Here is a 17,740-nt window from a genome sequence, read left to right as displayed (position 1 = left end):
CAAGGGATTAGATCTGATAGATAGATTGTTGGATGGCATCACCAACTCAACGGACATGAGTTTGAGCAAGATCCAGGAGTTGGTGGTGGACAGGGAAGACTGGCGTGCTGCAGTCCATATGGTCGCAAAGAGTTGGACACAACTGAGTGACAGAACTGAACTGAAATAAAAAAGACTGATAATACCAAATTTTGGTGATGATGTGAGAAAATTACACCAACCATTATTGGTGGACGTAAAAAGCTCCAACTTCTTTGGAAAAAGATCTGACAGTTTTCTACCAAATTAAGTATGTGCCTACCCTATGACATTAATACTTAGGAAAAATCAGTACATCTGACCACAATAAAAGATTTGTATAAGATTTTTCATAGCAGCTTTATTCATAATATCCCCAAACTGGAAACAGCCCAGGTGTCCATCAGAGACTGTATAAACAAACTGTGGTATATTCATACAAGGTAATATTATTCAGTAGGTAAAAAGGAATGAATTGCTGAATCCCACAACGATATGGATGACTGACACTCAAAAACATTATGATGAGTGTAAAAAAGCCTCACACAAAAGAGGAAGGCTCTTTATATAAAGTTTAAGAACAGTCATATCTAATCTATTCTGGGAAAAAATCAGAACAGTGGTTATCTCTTAGGGAATGGAGATAGGGAATAATTGGGGAGGGGCATGATGGCAGTGACAATATTCTGTATCTTGATAGCAGTTTGAGTTTCAGATATGTTTGTCAAACTCAATATATGCTTGAGATTTGTTCATTTGTACTGATGTCTGTGATTCACTTTTTTTAAAAAAATTTATTTATTTGCAGCGTGTTGTGGCACATGGGATCTTTATTGTAGCTTGGGCTCTCAAGTGACTGTGTGAGGGCCCAGTTGCCCAAAGGCATGTGGGATCCTAGTTCCCTGACCAGGGATTAAAACCATGTCCTCTGCACTGGAAGGTGGATTCTTAACCTCTTCACCACCAGAGTGGTCCTGTAATTTACTTTAAAATGTGTAAACAAAAAAAACAGATGAACTAATGTATGTGCACAGATATATATAGATATATGATAAAATCAGAAATAGTAAAACATTAATGGTATCATCTAGATGGTCTGAAAACAGGTGTTCACTGTAAAATTATTTTGACTTTGTGGTATGAAAATTTTCACAATAAAATTTTGAGGAAAAAATTCAATAAAAATGTATTTAAAATAAGGGGATTGCAATGAAATGTGAATGCAGACTAGATATTTGATCATATTAGGGTATTATTTTCATGTGTGTGGTAATGGTATTGTGTTATAGTCTTTAAAAATATCTTATCTTCTAAAGAGGCATTCCAAAATAAGAAAATCAGATTTTTGAGATCCTTGCAAGTTTTTCTTTGTTTGTTCCCAAAATTTATACTTTTTTATCCATGTAAATTGCCCTTATGAATTTGCCAGTTCTCTTTTTTCCTATGGTTGTGATATGTAAGTTCTGGAGCAGAAACAAAACAAAGGAATGACTCAGTGCAGGAATTCACAATTTATGGGATATGAACTCAAAGGCACTGGGACTCAAGAAGTTTTAAACAGACAATGACTGAGCTACTGAAATTCTAGCAAGCATTAGGGATTAAGTAGTATGTAAGATGCTAAAGACCAGAGAGCCACTCACAGGAAAAGAAATTCCATATTTTGGACAACAAAAGTGAATCACAGGAAGTCTAAAATTCAGGCATTTGGGTAATTCCGGAAGTTCTTAACCTTTGCCCTATAGTGAATAAACTAATTCATGAAGTAGTCTGGGAGTTTTTTTTCAAGATTTGTATAAAATGATGTCAGTGCTTAGAGTATAACACATAGAAAGCAATCAATGTTAGACATTACTATTACTAGGTATTTGACAATTTTTTTAGGTACTTATTATACACTGGACACTGTGCTAGGCACTGAGGATAAAACTGTCAAACAACTTGGTGGTGTGGCCTTTGCCACCATTGAGCTCAGAGTTTAGTGAGCTCTGTTTTGACAACCTCCATTTCATCACAGTGCTTTCCTTTTCTTACAGCTGGAGTTCACAAGGCAAAATTGCATGCTCACCATCCATAACAGGTAATTTTACATTAATATATATAAAATAAAAAATGTTTCCCTAATGCATGCTAGCATGAAAGTTGTGATGCTTGATATAGTCACAGACGTGGAAAAAAAAAAAACTAATGCTTTGAATCTCATTATTTTTACCTACTCTTTCACACGCAGTTGAACTTATTTTATAGAGGCTATTAAAATATTAGGCTATTTTCTCCTTCATTAAGCATAATTTCCTTTAATTTTTTTATTAACATTTTGCATGCTTCTCTTTTTGAAGATTAAATGGTGCTATTATGTATAATATCATAGACTTGAAATGTTTATCAGTATTTTCAAATTACATTGTTTCATTTTCCTAGTTAGAATCCTTTCTTTGTTTTCTTTTCTTTTTTTGCATGAATGTGACTGACCACAGAATTGGTATATATTAAATCACTGCTCTTGGGAACACCAATGTGAAATTAAAAGCTGATATCTTATCATATAGTAAATATTTTTAGACAGCACTCCTATACTGTTTGATTTTTTTAAATTGTAGACGTGGATTACTTTTATAATTTAAAACTTGGGAAAACAAAACAGTTCTAATTGTGCCATTTTCCTTACCAAACCTTTGACTTCCTGCTACCAATAGTATACATCCTGACACTTTCCCATAACCATCCAAGGTCTTTTACCAACTCTCTCCCAAGTAACAAGTACAAATATCTTCTCATGCTTTAAAAATAAGAAACATAAGTTAAAAGACCCATTTCCTGGAGACTCTTGGAATACCTTAAGGTAGAAACCACAATTTACATATTTATGAACTTAAGTTTTAATAATATTTAGATATTAACTCATCTATCCATAAGCTTTACAAGTAATAGTATAAATCTCAAAGCAAAAATAGATGAATTTTCAGTCTATTAGTCTACTACATTATCTTGTTAGAACTGTAATGAATATATTTACTGTTTTACTATCTTAGTTTTCTAAAGAAAAACCAAATATGTTTGATTATCACAAGATTATCATAGGGAAAAGAATTTCTAGTAAAGCAGACTTCGTTACTGTCTTAAGCAAGGTCTGACTTGACTTTCAGAGTGTACTTTAGAATTCCTCAAGACAGGAAAAAGTTTTCTGACTGTGGCACGGTTCCTTTTCTTGAACCAGGAGAAGTTGATTTAAGCATAGGCTTTGTTTCCTAGACCATAGGAATAAAGGACTAGGTTCTAGTTTATCATCTTTGGCTTACATCACATTACTGGGCTTTACCTCTACCTGTTTCACTTGGTGGTCCTTTTCTGTATCTCCTCTCAAAATGTGGACACACTCTGTCAGGAACCAGTAATCCCACAGTGGTCTTCCTTTTCCGTAGGTCCTAAATATTAATAGCTCAGGCTGAGTCAGAATACACTGGGCTCCAGTATATTTGTAAAGGATGTGAATCTGCTTCACAATCCTGGGTTAAAAAAACATGTCATTTTCTTTATTGTTCTTAATTAGGGATGCCTGCCTAAGCTTTCTACTCAACAGAATTTGTGGGAAGTTTAGCTGATTATATAGGAGAATTCATATAAGGCAGACAGGCTCCACCTCTCTCTAGGATCATAAACACTCTGGGTCATTATATACAACATCAGAAAACTTGGGGAAAAGGATTTGGGTCTTCAGTCCAAATCCTTTGATCACCTCTGAGATGTTAATTATTGATGCCTGCATAAATTATTTACAGGCAGTCACCTCTACTCTTTTCATGTTGTTGTTTAATTGCTAAAACATGTCTGACTCTGCAACACAATGGATTTTAGCCTGCCAGGCTCCCCTGTCCATAGGATTTTCCAGGCAAGAATACTGGAATGTGTTGCCATTTCCTCCTTTAGGGGATCTTCCCCACCCAGGGATATATCCTGCATCTCATGAGTCTCCTGCATTGGCAGGCGAATTCTTTACCACTGAGCTACCAGGGAAGTACACCTACTCTTTTAATACCATGCTTGAAAAAGAGTATCATCTATTCCCCAAATCAAGACACTTGGTTTCAATCCCCAGTCCTCTCCAAGCTGCTCCTATTCAGCAGCTGCCCTGTTTCTTTCAGTCTCCTGGGGAGCTGCATGGGTCTGAGATCTTCCTCATTCTCAGGACTGCTTCCATCATATTTCAAGAAAAATGCCCCCAAAGCCATACTTGAATCCTTCACCTCAGGGAAATGATCTCTATCTTCTCCTTTTTCCTTCCAATCTTCTGAAACACAAAATGGCCTACTTCCTTAAGGGCAACAGTGGGGGCGCTGATGGGATCTTCAACATCATGGAGCTTTTTACAGAAAGGAACTCTCACTCCTATAGGTACTTTGTTCAATGCTAACTTACTGCACTAATTATTTAAACATGAATTATTATGAGATTCTAAATCAAAACAAATTAAATTTAAACATTGATTATTTACTTAAACGGAGAAGGCAATGGCACCCCACTCCAGTACTCTTGCCTGGAAAATCCCATGGACAGAGGAGCCTGGTAGGCTGCAGTCCATGGGCTCGCTAGAGTTGGACACGACTGAGCGACTTCACTTTCACTTTTCCCTTTCATGCACTGGAGAAGGAAATGACAACCCACTCCAGTGTTGTTGCCTGGAGAATCCCAGGGATGGGGGAGCCTGGTGGGCTGCGGTCTATGGGGTTGCACAGAGTCGGACACGACTGAAGCGACTTAGCAGCAGCAGCAGCAGCAGCAGCAGCAGCATTTACTTAAACATTGAAGCATATAATTGAAATTTCATATTTATTAAAATCATGTCTGATATATCAGATCTTCTTAAATATTATATACACATTTATCAAACTAAAAAACAGATTATATTAATTATAAAACTCATTACTAATTTTATATTTCAAGCAATTAGAAAGTACTAATACTCTGGGTTTAAATTTATGTTTTTCATTATTTCTATATGATTCTTATTATTTCTCATTACTCTTAGAGGTTACCTTCCTAGAACTACAGAAATATTAATTACCTTGAGGATTGTAGTGCCAAATTAAAGAGCAGAAAGCATCAATGCAGAGTAGCCAAGGTTACAGTTTCTAGATTGTCAGTATATTCAGCCTGGTTGTATCTTTCAAATCTCAGTTGCTGATCTCCAGGTTGTACTTCCTTTTCAAAATTATGTTTGTAGCAAAGACTCTAATGGAAAATTTAGGATATGCTATTTTGGGCAGAAACAAAGCCAGAGTCTATAAGAACTGCAGGGGATAAATCATGGACTATTAAAGGTAGAGAACACCTTAAAATCAGTCTCTGCTCATTTCATTTTTCAAATGAAGAAAAAGAGAAAAGATGCTGGTGGCAAGGAGACAATTAAGATGGCCTTTAAAATAGTCCAGGAATCATGATTCTATGGTCTCCAACAGGATGATGGCAATAAAAAAGAAGGCAAATGTCAGAGGTAGGGTAAACAAAACTGAAGACTTAACTGCTAACTGATTAAGCTGAAATGCAAGTTTTTGTAATTGGTCATGCTATGGGGAGTTGATTTTATTACAAAGGTGTAGTATGTTCACAACAAAGGCCTTGTTTCTCAAAGCAATAAAATTAGTAGAGTAGCAATCACTCAGTGGAATGATTACTGTGGAACAGTGCTTTCTTATATCCGCAACAGGATTGGTTATCAAATTGGTTTTCCCTCATACTATGCAATAATTCTAGGGGCTTCAAAACAGTGCTACCTAAAGTGTGATCTGTATATTAGAATCAGTCAATAAACTGTTATCAATTCACAATGAGATAAATACAGAAATTGTGAGTAAGCATTTAGAAACTTTAATACCAGTTTAACATTGCTGTGACATTCAAGAGCATGAGCAGAGTCACTTAACAAAATACTGGTCTGAAAGGACTGGGAAAGAGCCTGGTCCTTCACAGACAATTTGAAAAACTCTGTTTTCGAAGACAGGGGAAGGTATTCAAATATATGAAATTACGAAAGCAGGTGACAAAAATTTAATATTGTATGAGACTATTTTTATAAATATATTCATTTATCCATAGTAAAAGTAGAAATATATTAACCAAAAAAGATTAAAGAAAATAATGTACATAAAATAGTTAGAACATGGCCCAGTACATAAAAATACTCCACAGTTGTTTCTGCTGCTGCTGCTGCTGCTGCTGCTGGGGCCTCTCTGCAGTTGCCAGTCCTGTTCCTGCTGTTCTATAACCATAGAGATTTTAATTCTATTCTGTAGCTCTGCTACCGCCACCACATGCGTAGTGTTCCCTCACTGCTGGTGCAGACCCTACCCCAGGGTCTCTGCCTTATCCTATGCTGTTCTAAACATGTTCATCATTAATTACAAATGCTTCCCTTGGCAGCTAAGTCTCTTGACTCTTTTTCTTAGTCAGTTTCAACAGGAGTTAACACGATGTTAAGCCTGACAAGAACCTAAAAAACCTTAGGCTGTTTAAAAATCAAAGTGCCTAGTGTTGCTTGTGAAAGTCAACTTACCTTTTTTGCCAAAGAAAGAAATTAAAGAGATTTAATTTTATAATTAATAATTATTAATAAAATACTTTATTAATAATAATTAATTAAAAGAAATCCATAAATAAATGGAAATTAGAAAAACTCTTCCCCAAATTTATATGCTATCTCAAGGGACTCCAAATAGCTAAATAAATTTTGAAACAAAACAAAACAAAACAAAACAAAAGAAAAAAAAAGAAAGTCAACTTACATCTTCCTTGCAGTTCTTGATTTAAAAAAGAACACATATTTATTTAGAGGGGTATAGCTGAAAGAACATAAGAGATCACCTAATGAAGGTTAAGGAGTAAAACTTGGTAGCTATGTATCAAAGTCCATAATACAGTTCTGCTATTGCCTAACAGTGTAACTTTGATCAATCTACTTAACCTCTCTTATCTTCTTTCTTAGCCTGAGGTAGTAATTTTGCTTATCACCCCTTCAGCAGTGACTAGCAAAGTATGTGCTCAATAAATAATAGCTATTGTTATTAATACAACCCTACATTTATAGAGGGGGGAAACTAGATCAAAGAAGCCCAAGATCACATGATTGGTTAATAATTAACTAGGACTAGATGTCAATGCTCTTCCTCATACCCCTCGCTGCCTTTTATAACTCTATTCTGAAATTCTATAAATTCTCAGAGATGCCTCAACATTGTGTTTATTTGTGTCTTAGAAAAAATGGGCAAATATATATGTATATCAGGTTCAGCTGAAGAAGGAAATGGCAACCCACTCTAGTATTCTTGCCTGGAGAATCCCGTGAACAGGGGAGCCTGGTGGGCTGCTGTCCATGGGGTCGCACAGAGTCAGACATGACTGAAGCAATGCATGCACGGTTGCATGCATGCGTCAGGTTCAGCATATGTTTTTATCATGTGCATTCATTAATTCTGGAAATGCAGTGGTATAGACCTGTAGATGGGCTTCCCTGGTGGCTCAGCAGTAAAGAATCTGCCTGCAATGCAGGAGTCACAGGGACACAGATTTGATCCCTGGGTGGGGAAGATCCCCTACAAGAGGACATGGCAACCCACTCCAGTATTTTTGCCTGGAAAAACCCATGGACAGAGGAGCCTGGTGGGCTACAGTCCATAGGGTTGGAAAGAGTCAGACACAACTGAAGCGACTTAGCATGCACATAGCACAGACCTGTAGATGGATAGAAAGGAGGAAAAAGAATAAATGCAACTAAGTTGTATTTCCTCTATTTCCTATGTATGTGCCACCACTGGCTATTGTCTGCCTTCAGGAATTCTCATATATGAGCTGTGTTTAGAAAATATTAAAAATCATCATCATTGTGAATTTATTCTATAAATGGTTACATCTGGGCTTTCTTTCTCTTCTAAACAACAGAACCAACTCAGTCTAGCTAGTTTTAACAGAGAAGGGCCAATCATTCTCAGAGGTTAAAGTTTCTTGGTGCATACGTGCTAAGTCTCTTCAGTTGTGTTGACTCTTTGCACCCCCAGGACTGTAGCCCACCAGGCTCCTCTAGCCATGGGATTTTCCAGGCAAGAATACTGGAGTGAGTTGCCATTTCCTCCTCCAGGGGATCTTCCCAACCCAGGGATCAAACCCGCAGCTTCTGCAACTCCTGCATTGCAGGTAGATTCTTTACTACTGAACCGCCAGGGAAGTCCAAAGCTTCTTGGAGCTGTAACCAAAGCCATGAGACTGTCCACAGTGCCTCTGACACCACTGAGAGCTCTGTGCCTCAGCCAGACTCTTCATAATGCTCTTATGAATCAAAGGCATTCCATGAGTCAAAGGCATTCCATGAGTGCCACTGATGGCAGAACCTAGGACACATGCTGGGTGTCTGAAATGAGAGAGAGATTGGAGAGATAACAAGCATAGTTTCTAGCTTGCAGACCTGGGATTCATGGTGTGGGAAACTGTGAACATTTAGAATGTTCAAAAGATCCCGAGAGGCCACAGACTTCCAAGGTGCCCACTATGGTTCTCATGCAAGTTTTCTTTGGAATAATGTCCCATTCACATGCCCCCAAACATATCCAATATAAAGTATATGAAGAGTCAGATGATTCACTCTTTAACATGGAATAAATTGAGTATTTTCAAGGAGATAAGTAATTAAAAATTTTTCTTTTTGTTCTCTCTCCTTCCAACACTTCCTCTTTGTCCCTTACTTTCCTTCCTATTCATCCTCCTTTTCCCTCGTCCTTTTTTTTTGTTTGTATCTGTGATTTCTCTACTGGGGCTTCCTAGGTGACTCAGTTGTAAAGAATCTGCCTGCCAATGCAGGAGATGCAAGAGACGTGGGTTCAATCTCTGGGTCAGGAAGATCCCCTGGAGTAGGAAGTGGCAACCTGCTCCAGGATTCTTGCCTGGAAAATTCCATGGACAGAGGAGCCTGGTGGGCTACAGTGTATGGGGTTGCAAAGAATTGGACATGACTGAGCAACTGAGCATGTATGCACATGTACATGATTTCTCTAAATATTTTTCAATAATATGTATAAGTAACAACTGCATTAAATTTTAAGAAAGTATTGAGTGAATTACCAAGCTTTTTCATACTGTTAATGTTTTAGGTATTCATATCTACATTTCACTAAAATCTCTCTTCTGAGATCCACAACTATATGTTGAACTGCCTACCAGAATCTCACTTTGGAAGTCTCACAATTACTCAATCTTTAGTAATCCCCAAACTGAACTCAATATTACACAAACCTCCTTCTGCTATATGTTCTAAGTGAATGTGCCACCTACCCAATAGCCCATGACAAAAAACTCTGGAGTCATCTTTCACTCCTCCCTTTTGTGAAGTTGGAAAAGTCCAGCAGTCCTGTGTATTATGCCCCTCTAAAATCCATCCAGTTATGCCCTCCCCTCCTGCTACTATCTTATTCAGGTCTCAGCTCTTTTCACACAGACCTTGGAAGTAATACTTCCAGGCTAACATCCTGACTTTCATCTTACCTTACCCACTACAGGCATATGTTATCAGAATGATCTTTTTTTTTTTAATGTTGATCTGTTAATGTTAATTACCTTCCATTCCGTTCAGTTCAGTCACTCAGTCGTGTCCGACTCTTTGCAACCCCATGGACTGCAGCACGCCAGGCCTCCCTGTCCACCATCACCATTCATGGCTGCAGTCAACATCTGCAGTGATTTTGGAGCCCCCAAAAATAAAGTCTGTCACTGTTTTCGTTGTTTCCCTATCTATTTTCCATGAAATGATGGGACCAGATGCCATGATCTTAGTTTTCTGAATGTTGAGCCTTAAGCCAACTTTTTCACTCTCCTCTTTCACTTTCATCAAGAGCCTCTTTAGTTCTTCACTTTCTGCCATAAGGGTGGTATCATCTGCATATCTAAGGTTTTTGATATTTCTCCCAGCAGTTTTGATTCCAGCTTGGGCTTCATCCAGCCCAGTGTTTCTCATATAAGTTAAATAAGCAGGGTGACAATATACAGCCTTGACGTACTCCTTTTCCTATTTGGAACCAGTCTGTTGTTCCATGTCCAGTTCTAACTGTTGCTACCTGACCTGCATACAGATTTCTCAACAGGCAGGTCAGGTGGTCTGGTATTCCCACGTCTTTAAGAATTTTCCATAGTTTGTTGTGATACACACAGTCAAAGGCTTTGGTATAGTCAATAAAGCAAAAGTAGATGTTTTTCTGGAACTTTCTTGCTTTTTAGATGATCCAGTGGATGTTGGCAATTTGATCTCTGGTTCCTCTGCCTTTTCTAAATCCAGCTTGAACATCTGGAATTTCACAGTTCATGTACTGTTGAAGCCTGGCTTGGAGAATTTTGAGCATTACTTTACTAGCGTGGGCTGCTGCTGCTGCTGCTGCTGCTGCTAAGTCGCTTCAGTTGTGTCTGACTCTGTGCTACCCCATAGACGGCAGCCCACCATGCTCCGCCGTCCCTGGGATTCTCCAGGCAAGAACACTGGAGTGGGTTACCATTTCCTTCTCCAGTGCATGAAAGTGAAAAGTGAAAATGAAGTCGCTCAGTCGTGTCCGACTCTTTGAGACCCCATGGACTGCAGCCTACCAGGCTCCTCCGTCCATGGGATTTTCCAGGCAAGAGTACTGGAGTGGGTTACCATTGCCTTCTCCATGTGAGATAAGTACAATTGTGCAATAGGTTTGAGGTTTCTTTGGCATTGTCTTTCTTTGGGACTGGAATGAAAACTGACCTTTTCCAGTCCTGTGGCCATTGGTGAGTTTTCCAAATTTGCTGGCACATTGAGTGCAGCCTTCCATCAGCCTACCTACCACTAGGCTATTTCAAACTTCCTTGGCCTTCAGGTTAGTATATAGCCTAAGCTACACCTTGACAATCAAAGTCCTTCATGATGTATTTACTGTTCCTTTTTCTTGCCAAGGAGTAGGGCTTGCCCTAACTTGTATATTGGAGCCTAGGGGTCTGACTGGGGCAGGATAGTCTACCATGAGGAAGGCATATATGCACATTTTGGACCAAGGATAACTTTGAAGCATGTCAAGTTACCTTTCTTGGATTTATGAAGGCCTGTATTTAGAAAGTGAGCAATAAATATTTGTTTAATAATAAAAGCTATATATGACAAACCCACAGCAAACATTATCCTAAATGGTGAAAAACTGAAAGCATTTCCCCTAAAGTCAGGAACAAGACAAGGGTGCCCACTCTCACCACTACTATTCAACATAGTTTTTCAAGTTTTGTCCACAGCAATCAGAGCAGAAAAAGAAATAAAATTAATCCAGATTGGAAAAGAAGAAGTAAAACTCTCACTGTTTGCAGATGACATGATCCTCTACATAGAAAACCCTAAAGACTCCACCAGAAAATTACTAGAGCTAATCAATGAATATAGTAAATTTGCAGGATATAAAATTAACACACAGAAATCCTTTGCATTCCTATACACTAACAATGAGAAAACAGAAAGAGAAATTAAGGAAACAATTCCATTCACCATCACAATGAAAAGGATAAAATACTTAGGAATATACCTACCTAAAGAAACAAAAGACCTATATATAGAAAACTATGAAACCAAAGAGGACACAAATAGATGGAGAAATATACCGTGTTCATGGATCAGAAGAATGAATACAGTGAAAATGAGTATACTACCCAAAGCAATCTATAGGTTCAATGCAATCCCTATCAAGCTACCAATGGTATTTTTCACAGAACTAGAACAAATAATTTCACAATTTGTATGGAAATACAAAAAACCTTGAATAGCCAAAGCAATCTTGAGAAAGAAGAATGGAACTGGAGGAATCAACCTGCCTGACTTCAGGCTCTACTACAAAGCCACAGTCATCAAGACAGTCTGGTACTGGCACAAGGACAGAAATATAGATCAGTGGAACAAAACAAAAAGGCCAGAGATAAATCCATGCACCTATGGACACCTTATCTTTGACAAATGAGGCAAGAATATACAATGGAGAAAAGACAATCTCTTTAACAAGTGGTGCTGGGAAAACTGGTCAACCACTTGTAAAAGAATGAAACTAGAACACTTCCTAACACCATACACAAAAATGAACTCAAAATGGAGTAAAGATCTAAACGTAAGACCAGAAAGTATAAAACTCCTAGAGGAAAATTATAGGCAAAACACTCTCCGACATAAATCACAGCAGGATCCTCCATGACCCACCTCCCAGAATATTGGAAATAAAAGCAAAAATAAACAAATGGGACCTAATTAAAATTAAAAGCTTTTGCACAACAAAGTAAACTATAAGCAAGGTGAAAAGACAGCCTTCAGAATGGGAGAAAATAATAGCAAATGAAGCAACAGACAAACAATTAATCTCAAAAATATACAAGCAACTTCTGCAGCTGAATTCCAGAAAAATAAACGACCCAATCAAAAAAATGGGCCAAAGAACTAAACAGACATTTCTCCAAAGAAGAAATACAGATGGCTAACAAACACATGAAAAGATGCTCAACATCACTCATTATTAGAGAAATGCAAATCAAAACCACAATGAGGTATCATTTCACACCAGTCAGAACGGCTGCTATCCAAAAGTCTACAAGCAATAAATGCTGGAGAGGGTGTGGAGAAAAGGGAACCCTCTTACACTGTTGGTGGGAATGCAAACTAGTACAGCCACTATGGAGAACAGTGTGGAGATTCCTTAAAAAACTGGGAATAGAACTGCCATAAGACCCAGCAATCCCACTGCTGGGCATACACAGCGAGGAAACCAGAATTGAAAGAGACATGTGTACCCCAATGTTCATCACAGCACTGTTTATAATAGCCAGGACATGGAAGCAGCCTAGATGCCCATCAGAAGATGAATGGATAAGGAAGCAGTGGTACATATACACAATGGAATATTACTCAGCCATTAAAAAGAATACATTCAAATCAGTTCTAATGAGGTGGATGAAACTGGAGCCTATTATACAGAGTGAAGTAAGCCAGAAAGAAAAACACCAATACAGTATACTAACACATATATATGGTATTTAGTCAATCGGTAAAGATAACCCTGTATGCGAGACATCAAAAGAGACACAGATAAACAGAACGGTATTATGGACTCTATGGGAGAGGGCGAGGGCGGGATGATATGGGAGAATGGCATGGAAGCATGTAAATTATCATATGTGAAACGAATCGCCAGTCCAGGTTCGACGCATGATACAGGGTGCTCGGGGCTGGTACACCGGGATGACCCAGAGGGATGGGATGGGGAGGGAGGTGGGAGGGAGGTTCTGGAAGGGGAACACAAGTACACCCATGGTGGATTCATGTCAATGTATGGCAAAACAAATACAATATTGTAAAGTTAAAAAATAGATAAATAAACTAATTTAAAGAATAAATAAATATTTGTTTAGTATTTGAGACCATACAAGATTGAACATTTTTACTCATGAGATTAAGTTTAATCAGCAGAGATTATGGTTAGTCTTTTTTTTTTTTAATTAGTTTATTTTCTATTTTTTAACTTTACAATATTGTATTTGTTTTGCCATACATTGACATGAATCCACCATGGGTGTACATGTTTTCCCCTTCCAGAACCCCATTTCCACCTCCCTCCCCATCCCATCCCTCTGGGTCATCCCGGTGCACCAGCCGCGAGCACCCTGTATCATGCGTCGAACCTGGACTGGCGATTCGTTTCACATATGATAATTTACATGCTTCCATGCCATTCTCCCATATCATCCCGCCCTCGCCCTCTCCCATAGAGTCCATAATACCGTTCTGTTTATCTGTGTCTCTTTTGATGTCTCGCATACAGGGTTATCTTTACCGATTGACTAAATACCATATATATGTGTTAGTATACTGTATTGGTGTTTTTCTTTCTGGCTTACTTCACTCTGTATAATAGGCTCCAGTTTCATCCACCTCATTAGAACTGATTTGAATGTATTCTTTTTAATGGCTGAGTAATATTCCATTGTGTATATGTACCACAGCTCCCTTATCCATTCATCTTCTGATGGGCATCTAGGCTGCTTCCATGTCCTGGCTATTATAAACAGTGCTGTGATGAACATTGGGGTACACGTGTCTCTTTCAATTCCGGTTTCCTCGCTGTGTATGCCCAGCAGTGGGATTGCTGGGTCATATGGCAGTTCTATTTCCAGTTTTTTGAGGAATCTCCACACTGTTCTCCATAGTGGCTGTACTAGTTTGCATTCCCATATAGTTTGTCTTAAGAGAGATAAGAGTTTTCTTATTAGATTGATTAATCCTGAAAGCAAGTTCTCAAATCTCTATAAGTATTTAAAGACAAAATCTTATTTTGAGTAATTAGATGTTAGTCTAATACCAGGAGGCATGCAGTTGTAGGAAATAATTTTTTAAACAAAATATTTTATTAATGAAGTAATGGATTTAATATATACAAAAATATTATATCATATCACAAGAAACCACGGTCCACTAAAGAGATAAGAATACAAGCTTAATGTTTTATGGAGAACACCCTAACACCCCCCCCCACCCCCCACCCCCCCCACCCCCCACCCCCCCCACCCCCCCCCACCCCCACCCCCCCCCCGCCCAAGTCCTGCTGAAGCAAGTCTGTATTCATGTACTAACCTCATTTAGAAATAATACAAAGTTCATTTTTGAGGTTGTTTGTGGGTGTGAGTTTAAAGCCAAATGGCCCTCTGCAGCAACCCCTCCCTCCAGTCTTTGGTTATGATTTCTATTTTAAAAGAACACTCTTTGTTCCAATAATCAGTACAAATTAACCATGCTAAAATAAAGAGCAACACAGTTTCAGGCAATGCCTCTTTGGGGGGCTTAACTTGCTGCAGAAGACCCAGGCAAAGTGATACATTATAGCTCCTTCCTCTGCCCCTGAGTGTTGGGCTGCAAAAAGGGCCAGGATCAGGCAAGAGAAACACAGATTTCAGAGCCAAGCTCCAGCAGAAACTTAACTTAAGAGTTTGTCAGTACTCAATATGGGTGTCTACAGGGCATTCGTGGTCCCCTGGGGAAGGGTTATATTACCTTAGCACCAAGGTTACTGTCAGAAAACAGCTTTGCCCACAGTGCCAATCAAATGATCGTTGTTATTGACCTAAAACAAATAGACTCCCAGTTATTTCTCCAGCTGGGCTTCCCTTGTGGCTCAACTGGTAAAGAATCCACCTGCAATGTGGGAGAGCTGGGTTTGATCCCTGGGTTGGGAAAATCCCCTGGAGAAGGAGAAGGCTACCCACTCCAGTATTCCTGAAGAATTCCATGGACTGTATGGTCAGCCCATGGGGTCGCAAAGATTCGGACACGACTGAGCGACTTTTCACTTCACTTCACTTATATCTCCAGCAGAAAAGAAGTAAGTCTATTTAGGATCAGCAGAGAATTGCAATTTGGTTTCTACAACCACAGTGAGACACAGGCAAGTCCTTGCAGGGCAAGGGAAGAACTCTTTGACAAGGGGGTGAAGAAAGTTGGGAGGGCTATAGTAAACAAAGAATTTATAGCTTTTCATTGGCTGAATCCTTGACAGGAAAGTATTCTTCCTTCTGTCGTTTCTTCTAACATTGCAGTGTGTGAGAGGTCCCCCTTCTGGCTTCCCAAGTCAATTTTTTAAAGTTTCTGTTTATTAATTTTTTTATTTGTAATAATTGTTATCATTGGGTCAGTATCTTCTAATGTATATCACTCTTTACAATTACAGCATACTTTTTTTTCTAATTTTTGCCCACACCACATGGCATGTGGGATCTTAGTTCCTCAACCAGATATCAAACTTGCACTCCCTCATTGGCAGCACAGAGTCTTATAACCACCGGACCACCAGGGAAGTCCCTACAGGATACTTTCACTTGCATTCTCTCAGATTGTTCTCTCAACCATCCTGTGATGTGGGCATTATTATACTCCCCTGTGTTGAATGAGGAGACTGAGGCTTAGAGAGATTATCTCACAGCCAAGTTATTGACATAGCTGTGAATTGAATTAAGAGTCCATGTTTTGTTTTTTTTTTTTTGGCTGTGCCACACGACTTGTGAGATCTTAGTTCCCCAACCAGGGATTGAATTTCCACCTTCTGTAATGAAAGTGCCAAGTCTGAACCACTGGAAGAGTCCAGGTTCTTAACTGCTCCACTGCAACCACTTCAGTCAGAGCCTCCCCATTGCCAAAGCTGGTGCCAACCAGACTCTATTTGTTGAAATAGTCTGGTTTAGTGACTCAGCAGACAGTGCAATGGTGTGAAAGGAGCATGACTGTGCAGTTGGACCAGGTTCAAATCCCAGCTCAGTCATGTATTAGCTGAGTGACCCTGGGCAAGTGACCATTTCATTCTCAGCCTGATTCCTGTTGTGAAATTGAGGCTACTGAAAGCATGCCTCAGGGAATTGTCATGGGTGATGGATGGGAGGGTCGGCAGGGCAGGACGGACAGAATCAGCTATGATTTCTGTCTTTATTGTGTCTGTGGCTATGTTGTATGTTGAGTGTCACAGATATGATCTGGTCCCTGACATTGAAGAGCGGAAGGCCATATGTAAAGGTGGCAATGAGTCAGAGAATTCAGAATAGTAATTAATTCTATCAAGGAAGGCTTCTCATGGAAGAGAGTATGTAAATAAGGCTTTGAGAGAGATGAGGTCACTGACTGGGTCCCTCACGTCTGCCCAGAATATCTGGTTGACAAGGAATTTCATATGTGCTATCTTGTTTGATCTCCCTAATAATGCTGGGCTAAAATGGGACTTTAGCAGAGTACACCTTTGCAACTGGGGAACCTGAAACAGACCATATTCAGTCAAGGTCACAAATCAGCAGGGAGCTTCCTGTCTTCTGACTCTAGGCCAGTGCCCAGTACCTCTGTTCCTTTCAGAATAAAATGACGCCAGAGTATCTGACTGTCTTTGAACAGCTTGACAGAGCTTGTATGCCTCCTCTGGTCTCTGGTTGAAGAGACAAGAGTCATTCACATCTTCCTGGACTCCCACACGGGACAGGCCCCACTTACTTCAGAAGAGGAAGGCACCCATTTGCACAGATTCTCCTTCCATTTTCCATAGTCCACCTCTGCAGTGTAAGTGAAAGGGGTGGTAATAGAGGTAGGTGCTTGCAATGCCCACCTTCCTTCCCTCCCTGAGACCCAGCCTAGACAAGTTCAGAGGCCCAGCATCACTGCAGGAAGGAGAGGCACATTTGGTCTCTAACCCCAAAGAGGTGGAGTTTGGACTCCTTCCTATCCCTACTAATGATAAATGTATCTAGTTAAAAATCTGCTACCCTGACTTGTCAGCTGTGGAACAGGCCTGGGCTGGGTGGACTTAGAAAGTCTACATGGACTTGGAAAGAGTGGAAAGAATAACATTTTAAAACAACAAAAGTAAAAGAGTTAGCATAAAAGATAATTTAAAAACTAGAGAGATGTAGTTATTAAGTAGGTAATCAAAGAATCTATAAAATTAATGAGACTTTCATTTACTAGAAATAGGCCAATTCTACAATAAAAAGCTCATTATATGTATGTTTTTCAGAATAGCCAGGGAAGTAAGTCTCTTCTTCTTTACTAGGAGTAGAAAGAACACAACTTCCTTTGTTGGATGCTGAGATCTCTACTGCTGATTATAGACTTGATCTTGCAATTCTATTCATTAAAGCTCTATAAAGTAACATGTAATGAGTTAGTTATGAGTATTGTAAA

The 17,740-nt window shown here is 39.1% G+C and overlaps 1 protein-coding gene across 5 annotated transcripts in view; it reads left to right on the top strand.

The window, feature by feature from the left end:
• NCEH1 (neutral cholesterol ester hydrolase 1) overlaps positions 1-17,740 on the top strand; it is a 112,890-nt gene that overhangs the window by 14,513 nt on the left and 80,637 nt on the right. For all 5 annotated transcript variants that reach the window (XR_014077102.1, XR_014077103.1, XM_081570957.1 and 2 more), the window contains one exon: positions 2,055-2,098. The gene's annotated coding sequence lies outside the window, so the exon portion shown is untranslated. The remainder of the gene's footprint in view (positions 1-2,054; positions 2,099-17,740) is intronic.

The sequence above is a fragment of the Giraffa tippelskirchi genome, chromosome 2 (assembly GCF_054371585.1).
Source record: "Giraffa tippelskirchi isolate mGirTip1 chromosome 2, T2T-mGirTip1v1.2.pri, whole genome shotgun sequence".
Taxonomy (NCBI): domain Eukaryota; kingdom Metazoa; phylum Chordata; class Mammalia; order Artiodactyla; family Giraffidae; genus Giraffa; species Giraffa tippelskirchi.
Note: the sequence above shows the minus strand (reverse complement) of the source record. Positions and strands in the feature narration are given on the sequence as shown.